This window comes from Saccopteryx bilineata, chromosome 2, assembly GCF_036850765.1.
Source record: "Saccopteryx bilineata isolate mSacBil1 chromosome 2, mSacBil1_pri_phased_curated, whole genome shotgun sequence".
Classification (NCBI taxonomy): Eukaryota; Metazoa; Chordata; class Mammalia; order Chiroptera; family Emballonuridae; genus Saccopteryx; species Saccopteryx bilineata.
In genome coordinates this window covers 221,798,772-221,809,039 of record NC_089491.1, presented here as the reverse complement: position 1 = coordinate 221,809,039, position 10,268 = coordinate 221,798,772, and positions in this window count along the sequence as shown.

Here is a 10,268-nt window from a genome sequence, read left to right as displayed (position 1 = left end):
CAATAGAAACACACATATAGATATAGGTGTATATATAGATAATGTATATATAGATATCAAAATGACAGGAATTGCGACTTCTTTTTTTAAAATAGAATTTTTGAGGCATCTAGTGGATGAAGTCAGACCCAGGGAGTCCAGGGAGACCCAGGGTTGGAATTCTAACTCTGTTTCCTTTTTTCTGAAGTCAATTTGCCCATCTGTAAAAGGGAGATAACATTGCACTGCCCATTTGGGGGCTGTTGTGAAGTCTATTTATAATGAGCTTAGCACAGTGCCTAGCACACAATAAAGCATGTAGTAAAGGATAGCTATTATTATTCTTAATTATACTGTTGTCACTCATAGAGTAGCCAAGCACCTTTTGTCTATCAATGGGTCTTTTTATTTTAATAAATAAATTATTATTTTAATGGGGTGACATCAATAAATCAGAGTACATATATTCAAAGAAAACATTTCCAGGTTATCTTGTCATTTAATTCTGTTACATACCCATCACCCAAAGAGAGATCGTCCTCTGTCACCCTCTATCCAGTTTTCTTTGTACCCCTCCCCTTCCCCCTCTCCCTCATTCCCTCCCCCCACACCCCGTAACCACCACACTCCTGTCCATGTCTCTTAGCCTCGCTTTTATGTCCCACCAATGTATGGAATCCTGCAGTTCTTGTTTTTTTCTGATTCACTTATTTCACTCTGCATAGTGTTACCAAGATTCCACCATTCTGCTGTAAGTGATTTAATGTCATCATTTCTTCTAGCTGAATAGTATACCATGGTGTATATGTGTCCCATCTTCTTTATCCAGTCTTCTATTTTTTTTACAGTGATTAAAAGCCTTTAAGCAAACTCTTGGCCAATACAGCAAGAATCCATAAAAAAGTAGTGTCCTTAACATGTTCACCAAGTCCAAGTTGGCCCCATCACCATGCCATATCCCTGAAATATGCAACCCAACCACAGTTCAGTCTATTAGGAGCTGTCACAGGGAGCAGAAGTCCAGGAAAAGTCCATATCTAGGAAAAGTCCACATGGCACTGGAATTGTTGTCACCATTCTATACTTTGCAGCTCATGTCCAAGTCCCAATGACCGCTGCTTCTAGCTGGTAATGATTCAGGTAGACTGGAAAAGTCATTTGCAGCATGCGTGAAAATGGAGCTTCTGTTCTCCTCTGCCAGTCTCGGTGTGGCTTCTTCAGTGTTCCTTGGTTGAAGAGTCCTCTTAGTTTAGTCCAAAGTTGGGTTTTCCAGATGATAGTTCATAAAATTAGTTTGTAATCCACAATGGTTCTGGGAGGTAGATGCTGGTACGTCCGCCTACTCCAGCGCCATCTTGTCTCTCTATCAATGGGTCTTTGGGAAGCTTTTGACAATGGTTTTCACTCATTTTCAATCTTTATTTCTTCTTAAGAGGATCAAACTGCTAAAGATGTTCAGCCTGGTAATTGTTTGTGATAGTCAGAAGTTAGTCTGTGATGAACAGATTATGTTTAATGCAAAAGCTAGGCATTATGTTTAATGCATATGTTTTATGCATGAGGCTAGGAAGAGACGAGTTTCTAGAAATACATCAACATGCACTTTTTAAGTGTAAATAACTTTTTTAACTCTTTGAGGTTACGTCTTTTATAAAAATGGCAACCAACAAGGAGGAAATAACCAGATATACATACAGACCTTACTTGAGTTAGATGGTTTTATGGAAGGATATTGAGAATGCTGTCATCAAGAAAGGAAAAACAATTTTTTTTTCCACCCAGAGAGTAAGATTGTTCAGTATGCATCACAACCAGTAGAACAGGTGGATTAGTGGAGTCAGCCAGGGTGGAGATGAGACTTCACAAAATCCGGCAGACTTGAATTTTATATTGGGCAGCAACTCAAGGGCTCCCTCTGCTCCCTTCCCCACCACATAGCACAGTGCCCAGCACATAGTAAGTGCCCAATCACCATATGCTTATCAAATGGAATGTTAGATACCATTTTGCCACAGAGCTGTACTTTATGCAACACTTGGGAAGGAAAAAAAAAAGAGTAAAGTACATCAGGTTTTTTTTTAATGATCTTGTTCTTTTTATTATTATTACTGTATTCTTAAATCAGGTTCCATGTTTCAGGGGCTCTCTCAGTACTTCAGTTAAATAACTACAACTGGTGTGCTGTGTCCCTAGGTCATTCTGCAGGGGTGGGGAACACTATGGGGAAATGAGAAAAGAATATTACAGACCTGCTTGGGGAAAATTCAACATTAATCCATGCTGTTAAAAAATTAGCCAAACTGTGATACCTATAGCTACATGCTAGTCCCTCATTCTATGATGGATGTTACTCCTCCCTACTAGTGGATATATAAGCTTGGTTCCACTTTTGCTATTATAGATGACCTTGCTCTGGCCAGTGATGTGGTGTGTGTGTGAGGGGGGACCCCAGGGTACAAGAGGCTGCACTTTCCAGGACTCATGGATGGTCCAGGGTCTTCGAGGAAGGGACAGGAGAGGAGGCTGCAAGCAGAATGACCTGTGCACTCTTCTCTCAGAAAAAGGCTGGCCTAACCCAACTTGCAAGAAGGTCTTGAGGATCACGTAAGACAATGAGGGTAAAAATGCTCTGGAAATCCCAGATGCTTTATAAATACAATGTGTATTTTTTGAGTGTGTGTATTTTTCTGAAGTGAGAAGTGGGAAAGCAAAGAGACAGACTCCTGCATGCGCCAGACCAGGATCCACCTGGCATGCCCACCAGGGGGCAATGCTTGGCCCATCTGGGTCATTGCTTTGTTGCAACCAGAGCCATTCTAGTGCCTGAGGCAGAGGCCATGGAGCCATCTTCAGCGCCTGGGCCAACTTTGCTGCAATGGAGCCTTGGCTGTGGGAAGGGAAGAGAGAGAAAGGAGAAGGAGAAGGGTGGAGAAGCAGATGGGCACTTCTCCTGTGTGCCCTGTCTGGGAATCAAACCCAGGACTTCCACACACTGGGCTGACGCTCTACCACTGAGCCAATCAGCCAGGGCCTACAATGTGTATATTTAACTCGAGTTTTTTGATCTGTGATTATATCATTTTGATGCCTACTGAAAATATATGTTTGTTTATGTAAATAATGTAGCAAAGCAATGCAATGGAATGCCTGTGAAACCACTCCCAAAAATTAAGAAATGAATGAAAGAATAGAATCACTGTGGACATCTGAATGCATAGAGCTTCATCTACACCTCAAATCCAACTCTAGAATTCAGTGACATAGATTGAAGAGTGACTGGGCCAGTGGGGAGGAGCATTTAGACTAGACATATACTACCTCATTTCTCAGAATGGCCAGCCCAGCCTCACTCTCTCCAGCAGAGTGAATGATCCCTGCTGCTACCTCGCCTGCTGTAAGTAATTCGTCTTCTTTGCTAATTTGATGGGCAAAACAGTGCACCTTTTTTTGTATTTCCTTGACTATTTGTAAGGATAAGCCCCCCCCCTCAAGACTTACGTTAACTACGTTAACTATTGCTAGTTATTTAGATCATTTTTCTACAGGACACCCTCATCTATCTGAGTACGTTGTTCCTTCTTTCTGAAATGTGATTCCCATGTTTCTTTATCTGGTAAACAATTCTTCAGCTTTTTTACCTTACCCATACGGAACCTACTTGGGGACACCTTTCCTAACTGCTTCAAGCCCCTCTGACCATCCCTCTGGTTGTGCTTCTGTCGCACTCCCTATACAGTTGTGACATGTTTGCAGGACAGCCTCCCTTAGTTTCCCCAGGGCCTCGACCCTCTCCTTCCAGTCTAGCACAGACCTCGACACATACTCTAGGCTCAGATTATTAAAATTACTAAATACCATTGGAAAATTGGGAAAATACAGTCAAGTATGAAGAAGAGAAAGAAGATGACCACTAACCTCACCTCCCAGAGATGGCATGACTGGCGTCTGGTGTGAATCCATATAAACTTTTAAAATACATGTATATTTGTACTTCATTTCATTTACCACTTGCCACAATCACAGACCATTATATGCTGAAGATGTCAAAACTTCTTCAGAAGTGTTTTTAGAAGATTAAATAATGTTTCACCTTAAGGATATTGACATATCATATCAGTCAAAAGTTTGATAAAAGAATGAATGGAAATGTTTAATACAAGTTGGAAGGAGGTAGGGGTGTTACTTAAGGATATTGTGCTCCATTATGTTACTGGTGCCGTTTCAGGTGTCTTTTCTGGATACCTCATCATCCCTACTCTGGGGTGACCACCAGTAAGAGCCTTCCTCAGCCCTGGGCACTGACCTCTCCTCTCATGGCTCCTGCAAACCTGCTTGCTCACCTGTCTTTCTCTCCCCCACAGGAGGATCTAGCTCCTCTGAGCAGTGATAGACCAAATACAGTTGTCAGGAGAGCTGGACAAATCACACACACACACACACACACACACACACACACACACACAGACAAGAGCCAGGAAGACTTTTAAACCAGGCTGGCATTGTTAGGTTTCCAAGGACTGGCATCCGTGCCATCTGAGCACTGAGCTCTGGCACTGAACTAAACCAGGCTTGGATCTGCTGTGGGTCATGCTAGGTCCCTGGCAACCATCTCCAGGCAGTGCTGGACTCATCTGCTCAGTGTTATTTATTTATAGCACTGGGTACAGGATCTCAGGGCAGGGACTTGAAAGCTTCCCATTGAACAAGAATGGAAATGTAAAAATAGGCATTTACAACTCAAGTTCAGTTAGCTTAAAGTAATTTCACTTCCTTAGCTCATTCTATGATTATTAGTCCCCTAGTAAAGTCAAAGCATTGTGCAATTCACAAAAATTACAATACCCCCAAAATGCATAATTTTTTTCTAAAAGAGTTTTAAAATTGTTAACACGAGAAAGTGTATAACCTGTTAAGGAATTGGGGGATGGGGAATTGTAGGTCATGTGGCTTGAGGTTCTCTGTTGTTTTATGCCAATTAGACTGTCAACTCTCTAAGAATGACACATGTCCTAGTCACCTTTGTAACAAGGACAGTGTCTTACAACTCAAACACTGAAGAGAAGAAACTGAGGCACAAAAAGGTTTGGGAACATTCCCAACGTGACATATCTAGTAAGTGCTAGTGTTGGCTCAGCAGGGCCCGCGGGCAGTAGGAGGTGTTGCCCTGCACAGCAGGGAGGACATGGACACCAGTAGCCGGGCTCCACTTGGATAGTCCTCAGTTAAAATGACAGTGTCATGTACCTCACACAGACGCTCCTGCCTTCGCCAGTGAGATGCCTGGGAAGTCATCCACGGGCACTTTGTAGGCATATTGGTTTAAAAACTCCCATTAACTTCATGCCACATAACCAAACTTTAACAGGATTTATATGAGAGATGAGGAGCAGGAATCAAGCTCTGATTTTAGAAGAAAATGGAAAAACACTAAAACAAGTTGCTGGAAAGGACTTTGTAGTTACTTCTCTCTTGTGCCCTGCTGCCGGTATAAGTCCTAGAATCACTCCACATGCAAGCTGGTTTGCTGTGTCTACAGTGACGGGAGCAGCACAAGCCTCCATGCACTGACTCAGTTCTGCAGCATGCCTATGACTTGTCACTCCCAGCAGAGATTTGCTGAGCCCCTCTAATGCGCCAGACCTGATTCCAGGTGATAAGGATTCACTGATGGACAAAACAGGTAAAAACCTTTGCCCTCGTGGAGCCCACATTCTGACATGTGTCTTCTTCCACGTTCACGTCAGCCCCAGGAAGTCACAGTAGAGAAACTGGTGCTCAGGAGAGGAAAGTCACATTGCCAGGGTCCCCAACAGTTAAGCGTGGAATGAAGCTTTGAACCTGCATCTTTAGATTCCAGATCCCCAGCCTTTCCTGCTAGGCCACTGGCCATTGTGGGGTCATAACTGCTGTTCAAAAAGATAATCTTGAGTGACAGTGAAGGAAAAGTATCATACTCAGTAAGGTATATTTGTTAGCAAGTTACATAAGTCTATTTTTAGAAAGAACTAAAATATTTTTATTAGAGAGAAGAGGGAGAGAGAAAAAGAAAAAGAGAGAGAGAAAGATTGATTTGTTGTTCTACTTATTTATGCATTCACTGGTTGATTCTTATATGTGTCAGAACTGGGGATCAAACCTGCAACTTTCGTATATTGGGATGACATTCTAATCAATTGAGCTACCCGGCCACAGCTAGAAAGGATTTATACTATAAGGACTAAAAATGGATGGTTTCAACCAGAGGAATTAAACAATAAATGAATTAGAAAACATAAGTACTTGGAGGAGCCCAGAACCAAGCCTCCCTTTGAGCACAGTGCTTGCTGAGGTCACTAATTTAGGCTGTGCAGGGGAACTGGTGTAGAGCACTGTGGTCAGCCCCCCTCCCCACCCCACCTGTGATTAGGGCGATGCTCTAACTGAGCAAAGAGCTTCACATGCAAGGCCAGACTCCCACAGACTCTGCGCTGGCTGGGAAAAGACGGACACCCTTGTTGAGCCAGGCTGCTAATGTTTGATAAAGACAGCATGAGTAGCTGCTGTCACACCCACCAGGCAGTTAGCATATTGTTGAAAATAAAAGTACCTTCCCTTCAGAAATCATCAAATGCAGGCCCAGAGGGAGCTTTAAAGTACAGCCCCTCGATTTAAACCGCATATTTTACCAAACCACACTGGGACTGAGGAGTAGTCAGCCTTGCTGAAGAACTTATAAAAATTTCTTAATTTGCTGATCATATTTATCTGGACTAGCTCAGCTGAGGGGGTGACCCCTTGGTTGAAAGGTCAGCTATCTACATCACATTCCTGACCAGTTCCTACCTGTGAGCTGAAAATGAGGAGGAATTGAGAGCAGACAGGCTGGGCAACAAGTGAGCCCTAAGGGGAACTGGGGGGATGCAGGTCCCCCATTACGTGCTGCCCCTCAGGCAGCCCTGGAGTTGGGCTGCCGTTCCTCTGCAGATGGATCGAGCCATTCTCGGCCACCAGGCCCTTTATCATGTGCACACACAAGAAAGATCTCTACTAGTAATGTGGCCAAGAGCCCAGAGCGAGGACATTTGCTCACCTTGTCCTATATAGGCAGTTCACCAAGAGCCACCCCTTGTCAATGAGTGATGATTGACAGCAATCTCATCTCACTCGAAGATTTTACACTGTTCACAAATATGCTTTGAGTGATGTGAATCAGAACTAGCTGATCTGTGAAGTCCATATTCATCAAATTGTTCCTTATACTTTTCATAGACAAGTCAAAGCTCTCAGATCCAGGCATTTCAGATACAGTGCAGTGTCATACTTAGTGTAATTCTTGCTAGAGTTACACTGTGGTCTGCTCTTCAGGAAAAGCAGTGCTGGAGCAATACTTTGTCTTTCCTTAGGAATTCAGATGGTATACTCGGTTTTGTTACACATTATGTACATGTAAAAATGATTCTTGAACCTGAAATGGTGAGATTTCACTGCTAATATAGTTAATATAGTATTGCTTAGAAGCTGTGCCAAGATTAGTTCATGCTTTAAAGGAAACTCTATTCTTCCAAAGCAATGGTAAATGCATTTACAGGACTATTTAGCTTTTCGTTGTATCTGGGATTTTTGCCAAATTTTGTTTCAAGTGTTTTGAGTTACCTTCACTTGTGAGGATATTTGGCAGTGCAATATAATGAGCATTTCACAATACATTAGTTTATTTTCACTCTGTTGAAAATGAAACATAATTTCCCTTGGATTCAGCAATCTTTCTTGAAGGTTATACACTGTAACAGGAATGCTTTGAGTGATTTGTATCAGAAAAGCTGATATGTGTTGTCCACATTCATCACATTGCTCCTTTCCTGTTTTGCAGAATTAAATCGAAACATTCTAATCTCTGCATTTCAGAAACTGTGCTCTGCAATAGTTAGTTTAACACTTGCTAGAGTAACACTGTGGACTACTGTTCAGGAAAAGCAGTGTTGGGCAATATTTCGATTTCCCTTAGGAATTGAAATGGGATACTTAGTTTTTTTCACAGTATGTACATACACTGCTGTGCTTAGATTCTTGAACCTGAAATGGTAAAATTTCAAATTAATGTTAATATAGTTTTGCTAAGAAGTTTGACCAAGACTCATTCATGATTTAAAAGGAACTCTATTTTTCCAAAGAAATGGTTAATTCTCTTACAAGTCAGATTTAGCTTTTGTTGTATGCAGGATTTTTCCTAAAATTCATTTCAAGTAATTTGAGTTAGCACCACTCATATAAATATTTGGCACTGCTTTAAAATGAACTTCAGGCTTTCTTTTTAATTGTCTCTCATTTCAGCTCAAGAAGTTTCTCCACGGTTAGGTGAAAGAAAGCCTTCCATATACCAGGAAGGGCTTTATTTCAGAACTGTACCATTACATGTATACAAAGTTCCTTATACAATTATATTCCTAATGGTGAAAGTGACATCATTGTGTTAACAGAATTAGGCACCCTAAATAGAACACCAGTAATCCCAGCATTTAAAAGTATTTTAATGATGTCAGAGAAATGGTGCTGTAAGGAGCAATACCGATAAATCTCCCCAAAAATTCAACAAGATCTTCAACCAGAGACAGAAAAATCTATCCTTGGAGCCTCCAGCAGATCCACACTAAATGTAAAGGTATGATTGAGTGAAAAATTGACTAAATATATCATCAACCCCAAAGAAAATAAGACAGAGGAAGAAACACTCCACCTTCCTCACTAACCTAAATAAAGGCTGCTTCCACTGGGAACTGAGAGTATAGAAACTGAGGCGGGCATAGGGTGTGAATAGTACCAGGCTGCGGCACAAACGTCCAAACCAGGCTGTGGCACGGACATCCAAGCCAAGGAAAAACTGTGCTTGTGGCAACCCAGTCAACACAAGCTAACGCTCGCACCAAATCCAGACAATGAAAAACAAGTGGGGCAGCCATTCGCCCCGATCTCCTGGTCGGCGCACGCAGATAGTGGGTGAGAGATTCCTCCTAGAGCCCCGGGAGTGGGTGCCCATGTTACTGGTCAGAGGGGCAGAGTCAGAGGCTTTTGTGTGGACCGAAACCGTAGTCTTGGGGTCGCCCCTGTGCCCTCAAAAGCAGCGCGTGAGGAGTGAGCGGGAGCGAAATTCCCTACGCTCAAACTTCCATGCGGGCAGGGGTCTCACCCAGAGTGAGAGGCTGCTGGCCGGATGTCCTGGTTGGCGAACACGGAGAGTGGGCAAGAGATTCCCCTGGGAGTGGGCACCTGTGTTACCGGACAGAGGGGCAGAGTCAGAGGCCTTTGTGTGGGCTGAATCCAGAGTCTCAGGGTCGCTCCTGCGCCCTGAAAAAGTGGCGTGTGGGGAGGGAGCGGGAGCGAAATTCTCAATGCTGGAACTTCTCCTGGCAGGCGGCACATCACCCAGTGCGAGAGGCAGCCAGCCCGATATCCTGGTCAGTGAGCACAGATAGTGGGTTAGAGATTCCCCCGGGAGTGGGCGTCCGTGTTCCCGGACAGAGGGGCAGAATCAGAGGCCTTTGCATGGGCTGTAACTGGAGTCTCAGTGTCACCCCTGCGCCCTGAAGAGCGGCACGTGAAAGCGAGATTCTCTACGCTTGAACTTCTCCAGGCAGGTGGGGCACCTCACCCAGCCATACAAGCTAACAGACCCGTGAAGGATTAGCTTAACCCACGGTCTGCTCGCCTCCCAACTGACCTATGCGACCCTAACTGACAAGATCTCTCTCAGGTCAGCAATCTAAGACAAGAGAGGAGATATTTTTTAGTACCTCTTGTTATGCTATGCACATAGGGGTGGGGGCAACCTCTGATTGGCAGAGCTTTCATACTCAGGGCTATATGTTAGAAAGAGGGATTTGGCAGCTTATAAGTCCTCCTGCTTTGCAAACAGTGACTAGGGCATCTTCTACCCAGCCAAAACAGGTTATAAAGTGCCAAAAGCCTGGGGAAAGTGGTCCCACAGAGTGCTGAGGCATTCGGGACGTGCCTAGAGGTGCATAGAAAGGCACCTTGAAAACAATTGGCTCCCAGCCCTGCTTGATTATGCTTGCAGCTCTGACTGATTGAGCCTTACCCAGAGCCCTGTGCTGAGTGGGAATAGAGTGGGGAGTTGCCAGCTCTTTGAGCCTCTTACTCTCCGGGCAGAGGCAGCAACAACCCCATAGCTGGATCATTAGGCTACTAATTCAGGAAGGAAAGACTAGGAGAGGCGCTCTGGGAAAATGGACTCTCTCATTGTCGGAGCCTGCAAATGCTAATGAGCCTTGACTGCCAACGAGACTGAAGCCTAG